The 26426-nt window shown below is 42.8% G+C and overlaps 1 protein-coding gene across 1 annotated transcript in view; it reads left to right on the plus strand.

Moving 5' to 3' along the window:
* Positions 1 to 26426, plus strand: part of dntt (deoxynucleotidyltransferase, terminal) — a 268384-nt gene that overhangs the window by 32950 nt on the left and 209008 nt on the right. The window lies entirely within an intron of this gene.

Consider the following 26426-nt stretch of genomic DNA (forward strand, 5'->3'; position numbering starts at 1 on the left):
GTCACCTGAGTCTACTTGCCTTGCTGATCTGAATTTCCATTTTGGTTACTGGTGAGTGTGATGACTCATGATGGGAGTGCAGGTGGAGGCATGCCTGTGGCACTGTGAGCATCTCAGCAGTATGCAGGAGGGGAAGGAAGAAGAGTGGAAGAGCATGACTTATGAGGCTTCCATCATCTCAGAGTCAGAAAGGATGCTCTGTGGCAGCAAAAGTCCAGGGTGACTCTTTTGCCTCCATGGTACAAGCATCGTGATGTCACCGAGTTGCGACAGTTAATCCTTGTGTGGAGTGAGTGAACTGCCAGAGGTTGTGGCGTGCATCGGTACCAACGGTATCGGTAAGAAGGGGGAAGAAGGCCTGAGAGTAGATTTTAGGAAATTAAGAAAAACTAAAATGCAGGACCTAAAGAGTAGTAATCTCAGGACAATTCCCAGCGCTATGGTATTAGTGAATTTTGGGACAGGACGATTGATCAATTGACTTCATGTTGGAGAGTAGAAATAGGAGGAAAGGCAATGGATGTCTGTGGCAGTGGGACTGATATTTGGACAGACAGGCTGCACTTCAACAGGACTGGGATTAGTATCCTCTCAGGGAGATTTGCTACTGTTGTTTGAGAATGTCTGAATGAAACTATCAGGAGATTGGGAACCTGAGGGGTAGCTCAAATTGGAAGTAAAACTGAAAGCAAGGAGTCGAAAAATGGCATTCAGGTGAAATGAAGACAAGTATCAGTAATGCTTAGAATGTGGAATAATGGCTAAAGGTAAAATGGTTAAAGGCATGCTACCTGAAGGCACAACAAGGTAAATGATTTAAAGGCACAAATAGATTTAAATATGTCTCATCTAATTGCTATTATGGAAAAATGGCTGAGGTGTGACCAAAAGAGTATTGAGAATAGGAGTTGTGAGGTCATGTTGCAGCTGTGCAGGATGTTGATTAGGCCACTTTTGGCATATTGCGTGCAATTCTGGTCTTTCTATCGGAAGGATGTTGTGAAACTTGAAAGGGTTCAGAAAATATTTACAAGGATGTTGCCAGGGTTGGAGGATTTGAGCTATAGGGAGAGACTAAATAGGCTGGGGCTGTTTTCCCTGGAATGTCAGAGCCTGAGGGGTGGATGGGTATATGAATAGGAAGGGTTGAGAGGGATATGGTCTGCATCGACGAGTTAGACCGAAGAACCTGTTTCCGTGCTGTACATTTCTATGACTATGACTATATGCCTAGGAATTGAATATTCAAGCATTTTGGAAGGACAGTAAAATAGGAAAAGGAATTGGAATCACACTGATACTAAGGGATGGGATCAGTACATTAATAAAAGAGAATCTTGAATTCGAAGAACAAAATGTGGAATCTGTTTAGGGGCAGCTAAGAAACTGCATGCGGCAGCAAGTATTAAGATGAGTTGTTCATCAGCCACGAGACTGTAATGGTTAAGTAAGCATGGTATTAATCAGGAGTTTAGAAAAACATCTGACATGGGTAATCCAGTAATAATGGGTAATACCAATCAGCACATAGTCTGCATAACCTAATCAACATTAATGCTGTAGTGGATAGGTATCTAGGGATGTTAATCTAGAGCAGTATGTTGAGAAATCAACTGAAGAACAGGTTAGGAATAGAGCAGCTTCGGATGCTGCCTGAACTGCTGTGCTTTTCCAGCACCACTCTAATCTAGAATCTGGCTTCCAGCATCTGTCGTCATTGTTTTTACCTAAAGAACAGGTTATTTTGGTATTATATTATATAACAAAAATGATAATATTCTTCTTTTAAAATAATCTTTAAGGATGAGTGACTACAATATAACAGAACATTATATTATATTTGAAAGTGATAGTTTAATCAGAAGCCTGAATGTTAAATTTGAACAAAGGTGTGAGGAACACACTGACTGATTTGGATTGGATCACTACACTAATAGCTATGATGGTACATTGCAATGGATAGTCTTTAAAGAATTATTCTACATTCCTTCAAGGTGCAAAAACTGTAAAAAAAATGTCCGTCAACTGTGACGAACAAAGAATGTTGAGGATTACATATGGCTAAAAGAAAAAACTATAAAGTTTCCTGAAAGAGTAGGAAACATGAGGATTGGGTGGATTTCAGAACACAGCAAAAGTGGGTCAACTGATAAAGGCAGAATAGAAAATGAGTGCACACCATCAAAAAATATTTGAAAAGATTGTAAGCTTTTATAGATATGTAAAAAGAAAATGTTAGCTAAGACAAATATGGGTCCATTGCAGACAGAGTTGAGAGGAACATGGAATAGAGAAATGACAGACAACCAAAGTTATTACTTTGTGTCTGTCTTCATAGAGGAAGAAACAAGAAATCTCACAGAATTAGACGTCCAAGAGTCCAGATAGAATAAAGAAATGAAGAAAATCTTTAAGAAAGTTGTGCTGGAGGGATTAATGGGTCAGAATTTTATGAAGTTGCTGGGACTTGATATCTCCACCTCAAAGTGTTGAAGGAAGTACCTATGAAAACATTAGATGCATTAGTCCTTCTAAAATTCTATAGATTCTGGAAAGGTCCCTGCAGATTGAACTGTAAGCAGGGAACTACTGCCCAGGTCAACTGACATCTGTAATAAGGAAAATGCTAAAATCTATTCTAGAGCATGTGATAAGTGGACACATAATAATAATGATCTGTCTGGACATGATCAGTATGAATTTCTGACTGGAAAATAATGTTTGATGAATTGTTGGAAGATTTTGAAAATGTCGTTAACATAATTGGCAAGGGATAAACTCAGTGGATATATATTACACTTGGATTCTCAGAAGCTCGATATAAGGTCTCAAAGAAGATTGGTTAGCAAGGTTAAAGTGCATGGGATATGAGGTAATAGATAGCATAGAATAAGGATTGGCTAATAGAAAACACAGAGTAGCAATAAATGGGACATTCTCAAGTTGGCAGATTGTGAATAGTGGGGGAATGCGATGATCAATACATTGGGCCTCAGGTGTTCACAAAAATATCAATGGGGACCAACTATACTACTTTCAAATTGTACAATAAGGCAAAGCTAGGTAAGAACGTGTGATATGAGACAAATGCAGAATGGCTTCAAGGGGCTTTGGACAGGCTTAGTAAATGAGTAAGTATGTGGCAGAAAGAGTATAATGTAGAAAAATGTGAGATTATCCACTTTGGTAGGAAGAACGAATGCGCAGAATATTTATTAAATCCAAAAAAATGTCCCGACAGTATGGGGACAGGCCATTTAGCCCAACAGGTCCCCATCAACTCTCTGAAGAGCATTCCATCCTATCCCTTTAACCCTGCATTTCCCGTGGCTAATCTACCTAACCTACACCTCCCTGGACACTATGGATAATTTAGCATGCCCAGTCCATCTAGCCTGCACATCTGTGGACTGTGGAAAGAAACTGGAGCCCCCAGAGAAAACCCATTTAGACACAGGGAGAATGTACAATCTCCACACAGACAGTCACCCAAGGCCAGAAATGAACCTCAGTCCCTGGCACTGTGAGGTAATAGTGCTAGCCTCTGAGCCACTGTGCCATCTCAATGACGATAAGACATTAGAATGTGGAGATGTGCAACGGGCCATGGGACCTGGTCAAAATTCACTGAATGCTGATTTGTAGCTGCAGGAAGCAATTTGGAATTAGGAAGGTATGTTAGCCTTTGTTACAAGAAGATTTGAGTACAGGAATAATGATGTGTTGTTTCACTTGTATAGGATATTAGTTGACCTCAATTGGAATACTGTGTGCAGTTTTGGACCCCCTACATTAGGACGGACATTATTGCTGTAGCTGGAGTGCAAGAAAGATTCATCAGTCTTGTTCCTGTGATGGTGGGTGTGTCCTGTGTAGAGATTTGACAAGCTAGGCTATATTCTTTTGAGTTTCAAAGAATAGAAGACAATATCTTGAAACTGACAGAATATTTACAGGTTTAGGCTGAGTAGATGCAGCTAAAATGTTTCCCTTGGTTGCTGAGTTTAGAACCATGAGACACAATTTCAAAATGAAAGGGAAACAATTTAAGATCAAAATAATGCGAATTCCTGTCACTCAGAGAGTTGTGAATTTTGGAATTTTCCACCACTAAGGATTGTGGAAACTCGGTCATTAAAGGATAGATTTGTATTTAGAAATCTGTCAGTGATGAAATTGGATATGAAGATAATGTAGCAAAATGTTGATGATCACTGATGATTGTGTTGATTGGTGGAGCAAGCTTGTTGGGCTGAATGGCCCATTCCTGTTCCTAATTTTGCAGAATAACCTTGGCATAATTTTGTAACTCTTCAAATTGAAGATAATTGTCGATTGTTGTACTGTTGCATCAATAGCATGTTAATGGCCCAATTTTTCCAATCTGTATCAGAATCCCTTTTTCTGACCCAGATCAGGCTATAAGTTGTCCACTTGGCTTTGGATGAGTTTTCCAGACAAACCAATGGACCTGGAGTCTTCACAACAAAAGCAATGTAGTCCAGTCCAGGAATCCATGCAGGCAGATTGGTGCTAAAACCATTATTGCAGTAGCTGTCATATCCATAGTTTAAAGGGCCCAGCCCCACTTTGACATCTACTAAGAGAAGTTAAGTATGTAAGATAGACTGATAGGTGGATGAAGTTGTGTGATGTCAGCTGGTTGGAATGCTAGCATACCCAGTGGTTGAGGGGACAATAGAAGTTTGGATGGGCATGGGGTTGGAAGCCGGTTGATTCCATGTGAGGTGGGGTTGGGTGCTGGATGTTACGTTCTGTGGGGCTCAGAGAAGAATCACAGGTTGTCAGGTTCAGGAAGTTTGATGGTTGGATGGGGAGAGGTTGAGCAGGGAGTTGGGAATGGGATCAAGTGGAGGTAGTATCAATGATGTATTTGGGCAGGGTATTGTTACATAGACATTGGAGCGGGTTTTAATTTCTCTAACCTTTTCTGGCTACATACTCAGATAAGTGACTCAGAACCATGTGACGTCTCCAACTCTGACTCAGATTTGGGACCTCTTTGGAGAATTCCAAAATAATTGCCCACTGGACATTACAATTTTCCAGGCAATTCCTTCTGAGTTAGCTGCATCAGGACATCCATATGCCCCCAGTGCACAACTCCTGCCTACAAAACATCAATAAGCATCTTCCTAAATATTAAACTGTAATTTCAATTTATTCTGCTCAATATTGCACCATACCATTCTCCCAAAAAGTCTGCACTGTCATCCAACTGTTTACGACTGTGTTTGCTTGGTTCCATTCTTATCCCTTCAGTTGTAGCCATAAAATCACGTGTAATGTATTCTTTTTCTGCCTCTAAAAACTGGCACCTCTGATATCCTTCAAGGATTTATCCTCATCCCGCTCGAATTTCTCACTTACATCATCATCATCATCATCTGATAATGTTCACCTTTATTGTATGGTGTCTCACGATCAGTATACCATTTTACCTTTACAAAGATACAGAAATCTACCTTTAGAGACATGTTCATGATATCATTTCTGTATTGTAGCACATGACTTCAGGTTACAGACTCCATGTTCTCTGGAATTGCTAGCAACGTGATTGAATGCATCATCTTTGTTATAACCAAATATTCTAATACTAGCCCAGAAACTTACATGCCGATCAATGCAATTATTAAAGTCAAATGTAATATACATCTATTGGATATTTCATACCGTATTAGACATGTCTATTTTCTTATGTTATAAGGGATAACATAATCATTGCTGCATCAAGTTATGTACTCTGTTGGTGACAAAGAAATGTATGAATCTCCGCCTCTCTTGACCTTCATACCATCTCCATTTTGTCCAACATAAAATGCTAGGTGAACAATATTATCCTGCAGTTAAATATATGGAAGACTGAGGCAATTGTTTGCATCATTGCCACAAATATGTTCCATTGTCACTTATTCCATCCTTCTCTCTGGTAGTTGTCTGAGGCTAAACTGGACATTCAAAATCTGGGTGTCATATTTGCCCTGGAGATGAGTTTCCTATCTCATATCCATGTCATCTCTTAGACTGCCTGTTTCCAACTATGTGACATTGCTCAACTCTGCTCACTTCACCTGACGAAGGAGCAGCACTTTGAAAGTTTGTGATTTTTAATAAACCTGATGTGAAGATGCCGCTGTTGGACTGAGGTGGACAAATTTAAAAATCACAGCTGCCTGATGAAGGGCTTATGCTCGAAACGTCGAATTCTCTATTCCTGAGATGCTGCCTGGCCTGCTGTGCTTTGACCAGCAACACATTTGCAGCTGTGATCTCCAGCATCTGCAGACCTCATTTTTTACTCGAAATTTAAAAATCACCCAACACCAGGTTACAGCTGAAAATGTGTTGCTGGTTAAAGCACAGCAGGTTAGGCAGCATCCAAGGAACAGGAAATTCGACGTTTCGGGCATAAACCCTTCATCAGGAATGAGGAGAGTGTGCCAGGCAGGCTAAGATAAAAGGTAGGGAGGAGGGACTTGGGGGAGGGGCGATGGAGATGTGATAGGTGGAAGGAGGTCAAGGTGAGGGTGATAGGCCGGAGTGGGGTGGGGGCGGAGAGGTCAGGAGGAAGATTGCAGGTTAGGAGGGCGGTGCTGAGTTGAGGGAACCGACTGAGGCAAGGTGGGGGGAGGGGAAATGAGGAAACTGGAGAAATCTGAGTTCATTCCTTGTGGTTGGAGGGTTCCCAGGCGGAAGATGAGGCGCTCCTCCTCCAGCCGTCGTGTTGTTATCCCAACCTCAAATTCACCTGGACTGTCTCAGACTCCTCCTTCCCCTTCCTAGACCTTTCCATTTCTATCTCGGGCGACCGACTCAACACAGACATCTACTATAAACCGACTGACTCCCACAGCTACCTGGACTACACCTCCTCCCGCCCTGCCCCCTGTAAAAACTCTATCCCATATTCCCAATTCCTTCGTCTCCGCCGCATCTGCTCCCAGGAGGACCAGTTCCAACACCGCACAGCCCAGATGGCCTCCTTCTTCAAGGACCGCAGATTCCCCCCAGACGTGATCGACGATGCCCTCCACCGCATCTCCTCCACTTCCCGCTCCTCCGCCCTTGAGCCCCGCTCCTCCAACCGCCACCAAGACAGAACCCCACTGGTTCGCACCTACCACCCCACCAACCTCCGTATACAACGTATCATCCGCCGTCATTTTCGCCACCTCCAAACGGACCCCACCACCAGGGATATATTTCCCTCCCCTCCCCTATCAGCATTCCGCAAAGACCACTCCCTTCGTGACTCCCTCGTCAGGTCCACACCCCCCACCAACCCAACCTCCACTCCCGGCACCTTCCCCTGCAACCGCAGGAAATGTAAAACTTGCGCCCACACCTCCTCCCTCACTTCCCTCCAAGGCCCCAAGGGATCCTTCCATATCTGCCACAAGTTCACGTGTACCTCCACACACATCATCTATTGCATCCGCTGCACCCGATGTGGCCTCCTCTATATTGGGGAGACGGGCCGCTTACTTGCAGAATGCTTCAGAGAACACCTCTGGGACGCCCGGACCAACCAACCCAACCACCCCGTGGCTCAACACTTTAACTCTCCCTCCCACTCCACCGAGGACATGCAGGTCCTTGGACTCCTCCACCGGCAGAACATAACAACACGACGGCTGGAGGAGGAGCACCTCATCTTCCGCCTGGGAACCCTCCAACCACAAGGAATGAACTCAGATTTCTCCAGTTTCCTCATTTCCCCTCCCCCCACCTTGTCTCAGTCGGTTCCCTCAACTCAGCACCGCCCTCCTAACCTGCAATCTTCCTCCTGACCTCTCCGCCCCCACCCCACTCCGGCCTATCACCCTCACCTTGACCTCCTTCCACCTATCACATCTCCATCGCCCCTCCCCCAAGTCCCTCCTCCCTACCTTTTATCTTAGCCTGCCTGGCACACTCTCCTCATTCCTGATGAAGGGCTTATGCCCGAAACGTCAAATTTCCTGTTCCTTGGATGCTACCTAACCTGCTGTGCTTTAACCAGCAACACATTTTCAGCTGTGATCTCCAGCATCTGCAGACCTCATTTTTTACCCCAACACCAGGTTATAGTCCAACAAGTTTATTTGGAAATACTAGCTTTTGAAGCATTGCTCCTTCATTAGGTAGTTGTGGAGAAGGATTGTAAGACACAGAATTTTTACCAAAAGATCACAGTGTCATGTATGCAATATACGATACAATCATTAATGAACCAAAACCCACAACCCATTCTAAAAGATGAAGGACCTAACAGCCATCAGGTTTGTTTAATATATCATATCAGTTGCATGACACTGAGATCTTTTGCTGTAAATTCTGTCTCCTGTGATCTTACTTCACAGCTACCTGGTGAAGGAGCAGCGTTCTGAAAGCTAGTACTTCCAACTGAACCTGTTGGACTCTTACCTGGTGTTGTGTGACTTCTGACTCTGTTGCTGAGTCTTTCCTGCACCTCAGATGCTGCCTAACCTGCTGTGCTTTTCCAGCACCACACTCTAATATCCAGCATCTGCAGTCCTCACTTTCGCTCAACTGCTGCTGCAGCTAACATCTATTTCAATACCAGTTTTAGATTTGACAATATCGTCACATTTTCCCCACAGCCTAACTTCCTTAATATTGGGGTCACCTAAAACCCTGTCACCTAAGTCCTGATTTCAATTGCTCCACCATTGCCTAAGCTTTGGCATCCTTCCCAAAGCTTCGCTGCTTCTTTTATTATTTGTCTTAAGAGCGTGGTCATGATATCCCCTTATTTATAGATTTTCCTGCTCCTCGGATGCTGCCTGACCTGCTGTGCTTTTCCAGCATCACTCTAATCTAGACTCTGGTTCTGGTGGTTTCCAGCATCTGCAGTCCTTGTTTTTACCTATATCTCCTTATATGACATGTGTTGAATTTGGTTGATGATGCTCCTGTCACGCCTTGTGATAATTTACAAAGTTAACAGTGGTAAATAAATACAAGCTGTTGCTGTCAAGTCTAATTCCTTTACATTTTAATTGTTGTTTGACAGTTATTCGAAACTGTACCTTTTGTTTAGCTTTTCTGTCTATTTTTAGTTTCTCTCTTTTCCAGTTCTTTCTGTCCCTTTATTTCATTTGCTGTACCTGCTCTGACATTGAATTAAATATTCCAGCTGGTACTTTTTGACTCAGACTAAATTCTGTGCATTACTGGTTTTGGGATTTCAGTGGTTAAGAAGGGCCTCAATTACTGTTTACAGATGTCCTGTAGAGGGCAGTGCAATATTTTGATGGTTAGTGAGAGACAAATTCAATGAAAAAGGCCCCAAAATAGCTGTGGAAAAGTGCATATGTAACAATTTGAAATGAGATGTACCATTCATTCACTGTTGACTGAAAAATCTGGCTCATATTTCCTTGAAATCGAATGTGATTATATGTTACTTTGCAGCACCCTCACTTACTTAGTCTACGTAAATTATAGCTTGTACATAAGACTCTGTGATGTATTATCTATCCTGAAGTAATTAATCTGCACTAATAAGTGAGTCCAATGAGAGACATTTTTCATAATGCAAATTTTGTGTATTTCCAGAGATAAAGGGATAAACAATATTTCAAAATAGCAGCACCTCTATTTATTTTGGGTCTTGATAATGATTTGAATAAACATATAACATTTTGCAAAAAATCATGAAACTAATGCCGTCATAAGAGTTCTGGTGCTGTGAAATAAATGAGATGCTGTTTACAAATATAACTATGTAATGGCACAGTAGAATGCAAAGTAAAGCTGACTGAGAGAGAGAGAGAGAGGCTATTTGAATGAATATCACTATTTATTTCATTGGTCCCAATAGGATTTGAAATTCACCAATACTTCCATCAAACTTCCTGCATGACTTAGAATCATAGAATGGTGCAGTGCTTAAGAAGGTAATTTGGCCCATCAAGTCTGTGCTGGTTCTTTTGACAAGAAAACCAGTTGCTCCCATTTCTTTACCTCCATCCCTGAAATTTGTTGTTCTTCCAGTATTCATCCAATTCCTTCCTGAATCTGTATTCATCACCCTATTACTTCCAAATTCTAAGTATTCATTGTGCAAAACATGTTTTTTTTCTCAGATCACCTCTAAATCTTACTGTATCATGTTTAAGTCAGTGTTTTCTGGCTGTTAAGCCTTCAATATTTGGAAACATTGGGAGGAGTCTTATAGGGAGTCTGACACAAGCTATGACAAGATGTGTGACAGAATTGGGAGACAAGGACCATCTCATTCATGGAGATGATCTCGCTCCATCTTTTATGCTTCTTACAAACATCATGGCAAGAGTCTGGCTAGGCTGCAGCGAGATGCCACTTTACAGTCATTATTGCTTGTGAAACACTTTGTTAATGCCACATCTGACCTCAATAATAAAACATGTCAAATAAGTTTGATGTTCGGGAATTGTGACAAAAGCGTGTACCTAGTAGATTCCGCTTGCTGTTTGCTACAAACTACCTCCATGTTGGTCACTGGGCAACAACATCTCGAGGTATGATCCTCATGCACCCTCTAACGTATTACTGCTCTTCCATAGACGTTTGTATCCCCTGTCTGCCAACACAACATGACCATCCTGGCACCTCTACTCTGCAATGGCAGTGCACTCTGGAAGCACAGACTTGCATTGCAATGCTCACTGGCTACTAGCTGCAGTGGGGTCACTTTGCACACAAACTGAGGCACCAGCTCACTGACTGGACTCGGCTGTATCTCAGGACTTTTCACTTGCTCTCTTAGAGCTTGCTAACTTAATACCTACCTGCATTCTCATGGCATCCCTGCCTTGCCATGCCAGTTAGAACCAGGCAGCTTGCCTTGCTGGTCAGCAGTGCTCAGATAAGGAGGCGTACATCTTACTGTATGACAGGGTGCTACATCAATCTCACACCTTCCTCATGTGCCAGCACTTTACACAGAAACCACACTACATGTGCAGCAAGCAGGGATCCAACTCTTAGGGGAGTAGTCCTCAATGAAGTCCATGGAGCTACTTGTCTATCAGGGGCTCCCAGTGCAGTGACTCAAGGGCAGGTCCCATTCTAGTCCAGGGAATGGGTCATGGTCATTCCTCTGGTTGGGATGTTCTCAGCCAGAGAACCCGTGACTTTGTGTCTAAGTCCAAGGGAATGGGTCGTCAATCCATTGGCTCCGTAGTAGCAAGTCCAAGTGAATATGGATTAATGTAGGAGGGAGCTGTGTAGGCCCCAGTCAAGGGACTGGGCACATCTTGTCTGGTCATGTTAGTCAAGGGATGGACCACAGTTAGTCCATTGGTTCTTTCCTCAGTAACTAAGCAGGAAGTGTATGGTGAGCAAGTTCAGCTGGAGCCAAGGCACTGAGCCTTGACAGTTTAGTCCTTGGGAGTGGTGGCTGCAGGCAGTGGGCAATTGTGAAGTGGGCTGAAAGGATTACAAAGGGTTTAGTGCTGCAAAACAAAGGGTGGCTGACAGGGGCAGTGTATGACCACATCTGGCATGGTCACCTCAAATCCCAGGGACAGCTTGGGAAAGATGAACAGGTGTAGCTAGTTTGGGTGGAGACATTGGTGAGTCTGATGTGTATGGGATTAATGGGATGGGCTACTTGGAAGGAGGAATGGACATTTTGGAGGCTTACTGAGGTAAGTGACTCAACCTGTGAGTGAGGGCCTACTACAATCACCCCGTGCTGGACTTAAAATGGCAACAACATTGGTTATAAACTGATGTAGGGTATACAGGCTGCCTACTGCTTGCCCATCCAACAGTATTCACCCTCTCTGTACATGGTGCCTCCCTGACAGTGCCATTGCTGGACTAATCTTTGACAATGACACATTTTAACACAGAAGGGGATGTAGAACCAGGAGAGCCTAAGGTGTGAGAGGTACCTAATGCCTGGCATTCACATTGTACACCCTGCAGTGGGTTGTCAGCACAAACCTTCATCCATTAAACATTGTGTGGTTGTAAACTGCTATTGGCTGGTGTGGAAGTGTATTGAGTGCCTACACAGAGATACAAGCAGATGTATGATTGTTAATGTTATCAACATTGTTTACAGTTATATTTACATAAAAGCTTCCTTCACTCATGCTCCCAAAGTGTCCCCAATATGGTTTCCTCTTTCTCCCCTTCCCACTCAACGCAGTCCCTGGTGCAGCAGTTAGGGTGCAGGGAACCTGCTGTGATGTGGAGGCCTTTAACCCCGGAGGTTTAATAGGGTTGTCATGGAGCTAGACAGGTCAGACATGCTGACGCTGGAAGGACACAGCAAGCCCGGAGCATCAGGAGGTGGAGAAGTCCACATTTCAGGTGTACCCCTTCTTCAGGACTGGGGGTGGGTGTGGGGGTAACTGTAGATAAAGGGGGTGGTAGAGGCAGGGTGGTGAAGTGGGGATAGGTGAAACCAGGTAGAGGGTAAGATCTGGTTGGTCAATAGGAGGAATGAATCTGATCAGTGGCAGGGAGAAGTGGAAGTGATGGGGAGGGACTGGGAAGGGAGTTGGGCTGCCTTATCTTCTGCCTGGGCAGTAGGAACTGGAACCCACTCTTTAATAGAGAATTGTTTGTTTGCGATGTTTGCAAAAACTTGTTCATGAGTCATAAGCTGCTCCCAAACTGGTGTGTGCCATTGGGCCTCGGAAAAGGCTTCACGAGACAGGGTGCCTGGAACTGCTTGGACATAGTGCCTGTGAATGATGAAGGTTAAAAAAAATCACACAACATCAGGTTATAGTCCAACAGGTTTATTTGGAAGTACTAGCTTTTGGAGCGTTGCTCCTTCATCAGATGATTGATGGTCAGGTGATGATGATGATCAGGTTGACAACCACCTGATGAAAGAGCAGCACTCCGAAAACTCGTGCTTCCAAATAAACCTGTTGGACTATAACCTGCTGTTGTGTGATTTTTAACTTTGTCCATCCCAGTCCAACACCAGCTCCTCCATATCATGAATACAGAAGTCAGTGCACAATTGACTGTGATCATCGGCAAACCCTGTACTGCCACTAGGATGAAGCAGCAATTACCATCCCTGAAATGCTACACATTCCACTTTGTGCTAATAGGTTTCTGAAGCATTGTTTTGATTTTGGGGAGATGTTTATTGGAAGGACAAAGTTAATTCTGGTGAGTTGTGCTTTTAATGAGATGTGAATGATTACAGCTAGACCTCTCCTCACCTATTCGTGACATACTTGACCCAGTACCTGAAGGGGAGGAATAAAATACTTTGTTAAATTAACGAGTTTTGAGAAGATTTGTAGCTCAGGTTGTGGTTTTGGATGTAGGCTTGTTCACTGAGCTGAAAGTTTCATTTCCAGACATTTCGTTACCTTATTAGGTAACATCTTCAGTGGGCCTCATGTGAAGCAATGCTGAAAATTTCTGCTGTCTATTTATATGTTTGGGTTTCTTTGGGTTGGTGATGTCATTTCCTGTGTGGATGTTATTTCCTGTGGTGAAGTCACTTCCTGTTCCTTTTCTCAGGGAGGGGTAGGGACTAAGTCGATGTGTTTGTTGATAGAGTTCCGGTTGGAATGCCATGCTTCTAGGAATTCTCATGCGTGTCTTTTGGCTTGTCCTAGGATGGATGTGTTGTCCCTGTCGAAGTGGTGTCCTTCCTCACGTATATGTGAGGATACTAGTGAGAGAGGGTCATATCTTTTTGTGGCTAGTTGGTGTTCATGTATCCTGGTGGCTAGCTTTCTGCCTGTTTGTCCAATGTAGTGTTTGTTACAGTCCTTGCACAGTATTTTGTAAATGACGTTAGTTTTGCTCATTGTCTGTATGGGGTCTTTCAAGTTCAATAGCTGCTGTTTTAGTGCATTGGTGGGTTTGTGGGCTACCATGATGCTAAAGGGTCTGACTAGTCTGGCAGACATTTCTGAGATTTCTTTGATGTAGGGGAGAGTGGCTAGGGTTTCTGGATGTGTTTTGTCTGCTTGTTTGGGTTTGTTGCTGAGGCCCACTGAAGATGTTACCTAGCAAAGTAACGAAATGTCTGGAAATGAACCTTTCAGCTCAGCGAGCAAACCTCAACCTGAGCTACAAATCTTCTCAAAACTCACTAAGACCTGTGGGCGCAATACACTAAAACTGGCCTGAAAATGGGAAACGAATGCCATCCGACAGAGTGCCACCTGCAAACAGCTGTACCTCCTGCACGAATGCCTAAGGAAACAGGCACGACCTAAATGTCTTCAATACAAGCATCCCCTTAACACCCCATTAGCCATAAGAATAGCAGAGCAAAAAGGTCGCAGAATGCTTAGGGAAATGATTAATGATGCCCACAACAGACTCCATAAATACAACCGGGAAATTTTGCATCAAAAATCTTTATTCAGTCATGCAACAGACCATGAGTACAAGCCGTAGATATTAGACAGCGACAAACACAGAAAATGACAAAAACTAGATCTGCAGAAAAAACTAGACAAACTTAGACAAAGTAACAACATTGACAACACAGAAGCATGGATAAAAAACGTATCTGACCAACCCCTAACAGACACTGAAAAAGCCGTCTTACTAAGAGGATTAAATTACAACTGCCAGGATGCTGACAAGAAAGATTTCTTAGCAGCATTAGAAACAACATTACAAGACAACCAACTCACAGAAGAAACCCAACAATCCATCAAACAGGTAGTTGCACCAACATTAAGCAGAAACAAGGAAGGAAACACACTCAATGCACAAGAAAGGAAAGCGCTGGAAAGACTAAAAAGAGATAAAAACACTGTTATCCTACCTGTAGACAAAGGACGCTTGACAGTCATTCTAAATCAAAGAGACTAGATTGAAAAAGGAAATGCACTACTTACAGATACCAACACTTACCAACAAGTGGCGATAGACCCGACCCCACAACTAGACAACCGAATCACAGCTCTACTCAAAATACTTCAGAAATCTGGACCAATAAATAAGACCATATGGATCCAACACACCACACTTCTACGGATTACCCAAAATTCACAAACCTGGAGCCCCCCTCAGGCTCATAGTCTTGCTACCTGGAACACCAACTTACAGAGTGGCCAAGGAGCTACACCAAAGACTAAAGCACTTAGTAGAAGGCTCACACCACTCCATCCTCTCCATTCAAGAATTCCTGAAGACCAAAGACACTAAGATAGAAGAGGATGAAATAATGGTCTCCTTTGATGTAACAGCCCTGTTTACTTAAATCAACATTAACATGGCCAGGGAAACACTGACTACACCATTAGAAGACCCAAAGACACATATACAAAACACCACTAACTTCACCAGCAAGGAAAATATCATCAAGCTAGTGGACCTATGCCTTACCACCCACTTCACCTACAACAAAAAAAATCTACAGACAAACCAATTGAACACCCATGGGATCTCCGATATCAGGATTCTTAGCAGAGGCAGTAATGCAGAGACTTGAGCAAACAGCTCTGCTAACCATCCAACCCAAATCCTGGTTCCGCTACGTGGATGACACCTTTGTCATCACTAAATGAAACAAGTTAGAGGAAACCTTCAAGACCATCAATAACATGCTTACTGGCATAAAATTCACTAAAGAGGAGGAAAACACCAACAACCTGCCATTCCTTGCACAATAGAGTGAACAGCCAATGGGGAACTTCAAACCAGCGTCTACAGAAAAACAACACATACGGACCAAATATTGAACTCCAGAAACAATCATCCCAACACCCACAAACGAAGCTGCATCAAAACATTACTTCAACAAGCCAACACACACTGCAGCACAGAGGAACTACACAGAGCAGAGGAAAATCATCCTATACCGTGCATTCAAAAGGAATGGGTACCCAATGAACACATTCCGCTGATTTCTCAGCAACAAGCCCAACCAAGCAGAGTCAGATGTTTTACTACTTGCCTGATTAAGCTCATCTGCCTGCCATTATTGTCACCTTCTACGAGACTGGAAAATGCCTCCTATAGTTTACGACAGCAAGAATTACTTCCTGGTCAGCCCTGAGGTGTTGGAGCTAAAGACGTTGAGGAAGAACAATCTGAGGAGGCGAGAACACCAACACTTGATTAGTATTCACAGCCACCAGCTTAGATACTGGCACTACACAAACCTTGGTGGATAACAGTGAGGCACAATTAACATAAAATACTGGGCAGTGCAGTGTTAGATAGAAAGACTATGTGCGTGCCAGCCTTGCCAGAGTGTGAGTTTGCAGATTGATTAAGCTGTAGAGGAATTGGGTGAAGAGCATTCTTAATGAGTCAGTCATCTTGTTGACAGTCCTTGTCCTCCTCTTCCACGGCCATCTTGACTGTTTTTGCTCTCTGTGCTCCATCTCATTCCAAGGTTACAGTCCAGGAGGGCACAGCAACTAATGTCGCTATGACCAAGAGCACGTGGAATGCTCAAGGCTATTTCCCAGGCACCCAACACCTTCCCAATGTCCAGGGTTACTTTACACAGAATTTATTGACTTTTCCAAATTCCTCTGAAAGCCTAGTATATACATAAATACAGCAAGAGCCAGGAGTCAATAACAGTGTCTTTCTGCATCAAATGATTAAGGTCTGGAATGCATTGCCTGAAACTGATGGAGGCAAATTCAGCTGAAGCATTCTAATGGGAATGAGGCCATCATCTGAAAAGGAAAAATGAGCAGGAGGGAAAGGGGAGGGAATGGGAAAGAGGAGGGAATGGGAAAGGGAAAGGAATGGGAATGTACTTAGAGAGCTGTTCAGACCTGATGGGCTGAATGGCTGCTATCTATGCAGGGCTGATACCAGGACTTTGTGATTCTACAACTTGCAAGTTGGATGATACACCCTTTGTTTAGCACTCCTGGAGTTTGTTCATGCATCTGGTCACATGTTCAGCTATGTCTGTTTACAGGAGTGTGTTAATCAGAGTAGCAAGCTGGAAAATAGTAGATTGGGTGCCAAATCGTCACTCGTCTCTGACTGGCTCCGCAGTCTACCTACTCTGCCTGTGTTACTGTTATCAACAACATGACAATTTCTGCAGACAAGGCCACAAGTGGCAAGGAGCAGTTTTGAATGTATTTTTCACCTGATCTGGCATCCCTACACCAAAACTACAGCACCATTGAGTTGGGAGTCTGTGACCAACAAATGATCCAGTGACTTCAAGTATATATTGAATGTGCATTTAATATGGCAGCAAGCTCTTGAGATGAAACATGTATTCCAAGAAACAAAAACAGAAATTGCTGGGAAAACTCAGCAGGTCTGGCAGCACCTGTGGAAAGAAAGCACAGTTAATGTTTTGAGTCCAGTGACTCTTCTTCAGAACTGATTAGAGCTAGGAGAAAGAAGGTTGGTATAAATGCTGAAGGTGAGGCAGTGGGGAGGGGGAAGGACTAAACATTAAGTGGAGATGGAGCCCAGACAGAGAGAAAAAGTTGGACAGACAAATGAATGGATAAAGGTCAGCCTGAGAAAATCAATAGCTGACAATGGGTTGTTTCTAGTAGCAGTCCATATGATGATAAGGCCTGGTTTTGTGAGGGTTGAGGTAAAGGAATAGGAGAAGGTGCTCAGGCTCTAACAAACTTATTATACAAACTTAATAAACTGATTATGGAGTCCAGAAGGCTGCAGGATTCCCAAATGGAAAATGAGATGCTGTTCTTGCAGCTTGTACTGAGCCTTGCTGGAGCATTGCAACAAAATGCTAAACAGAAACATTGGCCAGAGAACACGGTGATGTGTTAAAGAGGCAGGCAACTGGAGGCAGAGGGTCATTGTTGTGGACAGAACATGAGTTTTCTGCAAAGTGGCTACCCAGTGTGTGCTTCATTTCCCCAATGTAGAGGAGACCACATTGTGAGCAGTGAATACAGGAGACTAGATTGAGTGAAATGCAGATAAAATGCTTTCGCCTGGAAATTGTGTTTGGGAAATCAGATACTGAGGAGGGAGGAAGTGAATGGGCAGGTGTTACGCCTTCTGCGATTGGGAAGGTGCTGTGGAACTGTGGGGAGGTGTTGAGCGTGAAGGAGGAGTGGAACAAAGTGTTTTAGAGGGAAACAGTCCTTGCAGAAGGGGGAAGGGAACATATCTGTGTGGCATCCTGCTGGAGGTGGCGGAAATAGCGGCTTATGATCCTCTGGATGTTGATGCTGGTGGGATGGTAGGTGAGGATGAGGGAGACCTTATTGCAGGAAGGTAGAGAGGGGGCAGGGCCTAAATGTGAGACATGGGGCTGACTCGGCCCTATCTACCATGGTGTTTGGGAAGAAGAAGAAGGATGCTCCTTTGTTGAAGTTGACATCATCGGTACAGATGTGATGAAGATAGGGGAACTGGGAGAATGGAATAGAGTCTTCGCAGGATGGAGGGTGTGAGGATGTATAGTCCAGATAACTGTGGGAGTCGATCGGTTTGTAGTGGGTATTGGTGGCCAGCCTATTCCCAGAAATGGAAACAGAGATGTTGAGGAAGGGAAGGGAGAAGTCAGAGATGGACCAGGTGAAGGTGAGAGCAGGTTGGAAATTGAAAGCTAAATTGATAAACAATTATTATAAGATACAGTTAAAGCTTCATCTTTAAGGCTATTGCAATTTCTTATCCATAGTTTAGATTCCCTACAGTGCGGAAACAGGCCCTTCAGCCCAACAAGTCCACACCGACCCTTTGAAGAGTAACCCACCCCGACCCATTCGCCTACTCTCCATTAATATACCTATCACAATGGGCAATTTAGGATGGCCAATTCACCTGGCCTGCACATCTTTGCATTGTGGGAGAAAAGCCACGCAGACATGGGAAGAATGTGCAAACCCCATACAGACAGTCACCTGAGGCTGGAATTGAACCCAGGTCCCTGCTGCTGCGAGGCAGCAGTGCTAACCACTGAGCCATCATGCCACCCTTTTGTGTTGGTTCTTTTGTGTTATTAAGTATATCTTACTTGCACGGTAGTTGAAGACTATTTATCTCTCTAATAGAAACCAGAACAGAAATGGGGTGGACATTCAGGAATTGCCAGGGTTTTCTCAGCGAAGGGCCGAACCAGTTCTAGCACGCAAATTGTCAACATTAAAATAATGGCACATCTTGTTTCTGTTTGCTCTTGTTTGCTTGCTCATTGCCAGTAATGCTCGAGAGACTGAGCTGTAAGCCTAGCGCCATTTAGCCATCAAAAGTAAGGCAGACAGAAAGAAGAAGGATACAGGGAAATAGAACTTACCTTTCTTTGATGGTACCTGTTAACATCTGGGAAGCGGAAGGGCTCTGGCTACTGTTTTCTCAAAGAAGCTTCAATTCTGGTTTCAGTCTAATCCAAGGGCTAGGTCCTGCCTACAATGGCAATATATTAAACTAAAGTTAACGGTTTATACCCAGAGGCAGTTATAATCTAGGGCAGGAAAAGCACGCTTTTCATATACTGTGCTGGATTGGTCCCCAGATAAGAGCAAGAGAATCTGCTGGATTGTGTCCTAACTCTCTTGTGTAAGTCACTGATATCTTCAGCTCAAGGTCCAAGCACTAAAGCACACAGCACTAATTTTCATACAGGGTACAGCACACTCAAAGAAACAGTGGAAGATTTGGACAGTGTGTTAGTGTTAATGCTTCCAAGTAACTTGACTGCACCAAATTAGGCAAATATCATAATATCTCAGGCCTAAATGAGAATAACAAAATGTTAAGCCAACATAAAAAACATTCTCTTGCTGCATTTTAAGGCTGCTCAATAATAAGGGAACAGTAGGAGGTTTCAAAGCCATAGCATTGAGTTTATCACTTCCAATTGCAGGCTAAGCTGACATAATTGCATAATACAGTGGAACTGTACACACCACATTATGTTCTGGCATTTGTCCAACTTCCCTTTTTTGTTGTTGCAGCTGATTAGGTGGGAGAACTAGGAGACAGGCAGCCTGATCCATAACTTCTTATTTCCATGTTGCTTCTGCATTTCTATCCAAGTAGAAAGTGTGCTCATGTTTTACTTGGTGCAAGAATGGTTGAAGGACATCCCATATGCAAAAGCCTGAAGTTACTGATTATCAATTGTTCAATGTATTACTGTCTTGTTTTTAATTAATCTTATTATAAAACTGGAGATGAATACTGCATCCTGGCTAAATTGGCACTGCCATTTAAGAAGCCTTCTGTCATGTGGAAAATCGTTTACACAATCTGAAATATGTTCAGCAATTTTTTGTTTGGAGAGTTGCTGGTAACATTTTCTGAAATCAACACACTTGAAAAACGAGTGAACTGACATCTTCATACAAGTGGCAGCCTGTCGCCGTGCTAAAAATATATAACAAGCAACTGCTATCGGCTTTATTCTACCTCACAGCATAAACCATCTGGTGCCATGCATCAGAAGGCAACTACACCGTACTTTAAATGTAATGGAAGAATTGAAGGATGAGCCTGAAAAACAAATTGGAGAATGCACCTCTAAAAAAAGTAGTTCCCATCAAAAGCATCCCAAAAATTAACAAGATATTGTCTTTAGGCTGAATATGGGACCCGATTCATAAACATGTTACCAGCTGGTAAAATCATACATAGATTTAATAGAAATATTTTCATTTCAAATTCAAACTATGTTTACAATAATCTTGCCACTACTAACCTAATGTTGACAAAGTCAGAAGTCACTTGACACCAGGTTATAGTCCAACAGGTTTATTTGAAATCACAAACTTTTGGAGCGTTGCTCCGATCAGGTGAAAGTACTTCCACATTTCATGTCAGTTCTGATGAAGAGTCATTTGGATCAAAATGTTAGTTTGATTTCTCTCCATGGATTCTGCCTGACCCGCTGTGATCGCCAGCATTTTCTGTTTTCAGGATTTACTAAATCATATTTCAAACTTGGTTGGTGCCACTTTGCCACTTCTGACAATCCAGTTGAGAATGATTGAGTTCATTTAGATTCTTGTGATGGAATTACAAGAATTCTGTTTCTGATTCTAATTTCTACATTTTTTTCTATTTTAGTTAGCAATACAACAAATTCCATTATCTTCAATGAGAAGGGATTTCAGTGTCTTATTTTATAATTGCATGTGTCTGAGTGAAATGTTGTCCAAATCAAGTCTTTAGTATTGTTTAAATACAGTTTATAAAACTGAGTGCTCTGTTTTTCCAGTTTTCTCTCCTTTCTTGAATGATAATGTCACATTTGCTACTTTCCAAACCACCAGGATTGTTCCAGAATCTAGGGAAATGTGAAATATCATAAGCAATGCATCCATTATTGCTGTGATCACCTTTTTTAGAATACTACAATGCAAGCAGCAAAAATGGGTTCAGTAGCTCCCACTTCTTGGGCAAACCCGAACCCTCTAACTTTCCAGCACTACAATTTTGGAGTTCCCCACTCTGAATCACTGCCCTCTCTTATTCCTGCATATGATATTAAGCAGAATTGGTAAGCACCAACCAATATTATTTGTGGGGATCATAGATCACTTGAAGGTCAGTTGTTGATTTAGACTAGACTTACAGTGTGGAAACAGGCCCTTCGGCCCAACAAGTCCACACCGACCCGCCGAAGCGCAACCCACCCATACCCCTACATTTACCCCTTACCTAACACTACGGGCAATTTAGCTTGGCCAATTCACCTGACCCGCACATCTTTGGACTGTGGGAGGAAACCGGAGCACCCGGAGGAAACCCACGCAGACACGGGGAGAACGTGCAAACTCCACACAGTCAGTCGCCTGAGTCGGGAATTGAACCCGGGTCTACAGGCGCTGTGAGGCAGCAGTGCTAACCACTGTGCCACCGTGCCTCCCACTAGTTCTTCCAGTTGTTACAAATCTACTTTATTTTGGTGCTGGCAAGCTTTAGGAATTTACAGAAATGTTGTGGCAGGTACTAAAGTACAAACCAATCATGTCCAAACATGAGAGTACAGGGAGGCCTGTATCGTGAAACTGAGCATGACTGAGAGATTGACCAAGGGCACACAGAGTGGTCCAAACTGCTATAAGAAGGAGGAGACTTGAAGGACTCACTGGAGGTTGTTTAGGAATCAATTCCTGCAGTTGAGCCTCAGTTTGTATAATGTTTGTATAATTGACATCTACATCTCAGTAAATAGATTATTAGAACTCTTGTGATACATTGGGTAATGTAACTTTGGGCCAGGAGGACTGTGTTCAAATTCCATTTGATCCGGTGTTTGCAATAGCGGGTTAGTTAGAAAATATCTATACTCACCTTTGTTCCAGATACTTCAACACCTTTAAGGGAAAAGGAAATGCTACAGTGGTAATGGAACTGAGCTAATCATCCACAAATCCATTCTAACTTTCTGGAGACATGGGATCAAATCCCACCAGGGCAGATGGAGAAATTTAAAAGGGGTTTTGAGGTGCAGTGGTAGTTGTTATACCTTTTGACCAAGAGCCCTGTGTCCCACCAGCTCTGTATAATAACATCTCTGAACAAGTTGCTCAGAAAATATCTAACCAGGTTATTTCTGAAAAATGCCTCCTGCTGCAGTCACAACTCTAACCTCAGAACACAGCAAGGCCTGTGTTATTGGGTGAAGGTGACATGCCTTAATGTTTTGTACATGTTAAAAATTTGCTAATTAGACATTAACATTGCTGGCTTAGCCAGCATTTATGGCCCATGATTGATTTGCTAATCTTTTCTGAGTCAGTTAAGAGTCAACCATATTGCTGTCGGTCTGGTGTTATGTTATGACTGAGTAAAGATGGCAGATTTCCTTCCCTGAAGGATATTAGTGAACTAGATGGTTTTTATGACAAACTGTAGTGGTAATTGGTTCCTTCCAAGCTGGTGCAAGAACTATTAGCAACACTGAGCAGTTTGCAGTCCACTATTACATAGGGGAGGCCACTAAGGCTCTGTGTTCAAAAGAAGATAATTTCATTTTAAGGGTATGAAAGGGTTGCAGGCTTTCTTGTGGTATCATGCTCATTTGATGCTTTGTCTGAGCCTCTTGGCACCTCTGGTTTGTAGTTGAAGTGGGGGCGGGTTCTACTCCCTCAATGTCAACTGATATGTGATTATAGACAGCATAAAGGTAAAGTTATCATGGTCCTACTGGACCATTGGGCAGCTCTCTCAGTAGAGAGTTGGTGTTTAACTGGAGGCCATTGACAGGAGAGGCTGAGAAGGAAGGTATTTCATGGTAATCTCAGCCGATGTGGGAATTGAACCCATGCTTTTGGCCTCACTCGGCATTGATAACCAACCTTTCAAGCTAAATGACTCCTCACAAACGGTGTATCACGTAGGTCAATGCCCAGTATGTTGACAGCAGTCATGACATATTCATTCTGTGGCAGTTTACTACTCTAGCTGTATTTCAGTCCCAGGGACACGCCAAAGGATGGATACTTGGCTGCAAGAGCTATCTGCTGATGCATGTCTCATGAGCTGGTTAACAACACCAGTATTTGTATAATCAGAACTATGCTGTTGCACAATGTATAAAACAGCAGCAGATCACTGTCTTGCTGAAGGAGCCATTTTGCTCCTTAGACTGCTCCAGTGTTGATCTGGAAAACATGACTGTGGGTCTCAGGATTGATGGCCACCTGTACCATGTTGCACCATATTATCACCATGAGGCAGCAGTCCTTCCCACACCCTATCAAACAAGAAACTGAGGAACAGGAACACAAAGAGAAGGAGGGGAGGATATGGGCAAGGTGCAGGCATAAAGACAGGAAGTCAAGGGGGAGACTGCACCTCAGCAGCCCCTTCTGCCTGAACTGAACATGAACACCCTCTTCAAGTGTAACATCAGTCATTTTATCCCAATTCCCCATTCATCAACAATCCCACGATATTTATTTTCTATCTGTGAAAATCCATTTCATCATTCTATTGGTAACAATACAAAAATAAAAGCCTGCGTGCAATATACATTCAAAGTGAGATTTAAACATTCACTCATGCTATATTGCACACAAAATTAAACACTTCATCCTGTGCATTTCCTAAGTGTTTGTTTTATCAGTGCCTTTGGCCCACGCTGTGTTCCTATGAAATGTATAAGAGCATAAGAACATAAGAAAAATAGGAGCAGGAGTAGGTCACATGGCCCCTTAAACCTGCTCTGCCATTCAATAAAATCATGGCTGATCTTTTTTTGTAGATTCAGCACCACTTACCTGCCTGCTCACTGTCATTCTTAATTCCTTTACTTTTAAAAAATGTACCTACGTTTGCCTTAAGAACATTCAATGAGTTAGTCTCAAATGTTTCACTGGGCAGGGAATTCCACAGATTCACAATCCTTTGGGCAAAGAATTTCCTCTTCAACTCAGTCCTGAAGCTACTCCCCTTATTTTGAGGCTATGTCCCCCTAGTTATAATTGGAAGCTTCTTAGTTCGGAGTTGGAGCATTTTCCCATGATGTTGTAGATGACATACAGCAGCAAAATATCTGGTTTCAGGCTGCACCCCATCTTGGCATGGATGGCAGCAGTCTGGTCTGGTTGGCTAACAGGCAACAAGTGCATAGGAGGGCCTGTGCAGTTGGGATCACATCCAATCAGAGAGAGGGCAGTAGGTTCATGCTCCAGGAATTGACAGTCACTCCCTCTGGTTGGTACTTCGATAGTCCTAATATGTTCCTAGAGAACAGATTGATTTACTCTGAGATTCACATCCATGCCAGGAGCAGTTTGAAATTTACCTGCAGAACTCAGATTACCTGGCAGCTACAATTTTGGAAGCTGAGACGTCAGATGCAGTGACAAGGATAGGGTCTGAAAAGTGCTGCAAATGTTGGACTTCAAGCTCCACACAAAGTTCTGTGCCCACTTCCTGCCAGACAACTCCATGCTCTTTGATATTGAACACAGACCTTGTGGCAGACTAACCACATATAATTTGTGCAGAATTGTAAAATCAGGTGATGGTGTCTCTTCATTATCACTATGGTCTTGGCCCTCTTTCAATGAGGATTGCTGCCTGTATTAGCACAATGCTGAGGTATCTGAAAGGCATAAAATATAAGTAGAAAAATTAAAATAGGTGTGTGTATACACCTGTATGTTCCAGTATGAGGAAGGATGTGGGATGAGAGAAAAAGGATCATGTGTGAGAATACCGTCATCTTCGTGAGATTCAATCCAAGTAACAGACCTTCCCATAATGGATAGCATTAACTCTTACTTAGCATCAGAACATTAGTCTTGTGACCTCCCACACTTCAATTAGCTCCAGTCAGCTGCTAGCTTGCAGCATTTTCTGTTGCAAGAAATTGAAGTATAATAACGAGTGACGTTTGGACAATATGATTGTCATGGTTGAATAGTGGTGTGTGTAAGGTGTGAAATATAGGCTTCAGACTTGCAACTAAGTCTGTGAAGGTGAGGGGAAGCATGTATTTGTTATGCATAAGTTGGTAGGATAAAGGCACAAGTATATTTACTGACCTTAATTAGCCATGTAATTTTAAACCTTTCACAATATCATACCCTTGAGACAAATCTAGTGGCATTGATCTCAGCAAATAGTTTTTCCCCTGTCTTTTCTTCACATGTTTGGAGGTTCCACCATGGACAAAGACATGTCTTCTCCTTTGCTCCTCCTCCAACAAGGACTCCAGTGTAGTTGCAATACCATTGTGCATGTTTCCTTTCATTGCCAACCATTTGTTCCACAACATCTCAATAGTTCTTGGGGTCATGGTGAACCTTTCCTTTAAGTGGGGTAAGCAAGCTCTAAGTGGAGCTAGGAAGTAACAAAGTGGGCCCTCTGCTGAAGCATGCAGGTTATGAACAGTACAATGTAAGCTTTACACAGAAAGCATTATATTCAGCAAGCAGCTAAAAGGATGTTGTCTGCATTACACTGAATTGGGGTGGGACAATTGAACATCACAATCCCCAGGCTAGGAAACAGCTGTTTCAGGGGCTGTCCAATTTAAATCCTTTCTCTTTTGTCAACTAGAATTACACTGGGGAAATTACTATGACATTAAACTGTATTAAATGGAAGTTCAGTTGTTTGGAAGATGATGGCAAAGTCATATCCTATTTGTAGGCTGCAGGCCAAATGCTTTGTTTGGCAAGCCAACCAACTAGCTGTTTATATGTTGTCAAGCATTAATTGGATATGTAAAATCTGACTGAGGTGTTGATTGGTATTTAATTCATCCAGCACTGTGGCATTTCAACAGCTTAAGCATTATTCTGAAATCTTTGAAATCCATTTTGATACTGTTGCTTCATTACAGCGGTTATATTTTATTTTATACCGTTTGGATTATACAAAAAGAGACTTAACAGCCAAGCCTGTTTCTATTTAACTATCTCATTATGTGAGGGAGAGCCCCATAATAGATCCCATGATGCTCGTTTCTCATGCGATCCTTTGAAAGACAAATCAATAACCAAAGCGAACTGATTAAGAATTTTAATTGCTTTGAAACAGATAAT

This window comes from Hemiscyllium ocellatum, chromosome 22 (assembly GCF_020745735.1).
Source record: "Hemiscyllium ocellatum isolate sHemOce1 chromosome 22, sHemOce1.pat.X.cur, whole genome shotgun sequence".
Taxonomy (NCBI): domain Eukaryota; kingdom Metazoa; phylum Chordata; class Chondrichthyes; order Orectolobiformes; family Hemiscylliidae; genus Hemiscyllium; species Hemiscyllium ocellatum.